The sequence below is a fragment of the Solanum stenotomum genome, chromosome 7, assembly GCF_019186545.1.
Source record: "Solanum stenotomum isolate F172 chromosome 7, ASM1918654v1, whole genome shotgun sequence".
NCBI lineage: Eukaryota > Viridiplantae > Streptophyta > Magnoliopsida > Solanales > Solanaceae > Solanum > Solanum stenotomum.
In genome coordinates this window covers 40,355,388-40,356,392 of record NC_064288.1, presented here as the reverse complement: position 1 = coordinate 40,356,392, position 1,005 = coordinate 40,355,388, and positions in this window count along the sequence as shown.

The following is a 1,005-nucleotide window of genomic DNA, read 5'->3' as shown; positions in this document are numbered from 1 at the left end:
AGCACTATGTCTTCCTTATTATAGGGATAATTGAAAGGAAGCTTAGTGAATATTGAAACTCTTACTTGATTACGGTGGGCTGGTTGTTGTATTCACAAGTGGATGGCGCTTGGACATACAGAGGGAATGGGTGATTCATCGAGCTGGAACTCTCGTCACTACGGTGAGACCAACTCCAACCAGTATCCTAGCGGAATGTGGCACGGTTCGTTTCATGGGAACACCTACATCCACAGCGGCGAGCCAGTACTCTCTTGCTCCAATGTATGCAACCTAATTCACTGGTATGAGAGGACCAATCCTCTCATTACTAAGGGTGAATCAAATCCACATATCGCACGTTGTTGGACCTTCTTTAGCCCCGATTGGCCTGTAACGAATATGAAATACATACTTACATCAAACAACACGTGTTAGAACATGCTGATTCACCAGGCAAGAGATGTCATATGTCCGTTGGAAAGAAGCCGGGACTCATGCAAACAAAAAAGCGCCCTTACGCTCTAGTTTGATCGGGGGGCCGCAACTAAGATCAGAGGGATAAACTTTCCCGTTATCGGAACAAACATTTTATTTCCAGGGTTCCTCACTTGTTTTTTACTTTCTTTTTTACGAAAAAAATTTCGGACGATCGGAGTGGAATACCTCTCCCGACAATTGGAGAAGGAGAAAGCCATTCCTACGGGCCTGGAACTGTGATGAATGAAGTAAGAATTTCGGGCTAGGGCCTGAGAATTTATATGTAGGTGCTTGTCTAGTTCCCGGTGAGACCATTGATTTTGCGAAGGCCCGAGGTCCCTGCCTTCTTTGCTTGAAGCTCAGGTATTCTTCCTTTACCCACTTATGAAATTGAAGCATGTAGTCTCGCCGCTAGTAGCCATGCTACCTTCTTTGGCCTTGCCTTACACACCTTATTTATCCTGCCTGCCGCCCTTGGAAATAGCCTTCCTTAGCTTTCGCCCTCCCACAGGAAACAGAGTTATTTAATTTGAAGCTTCGTACTCT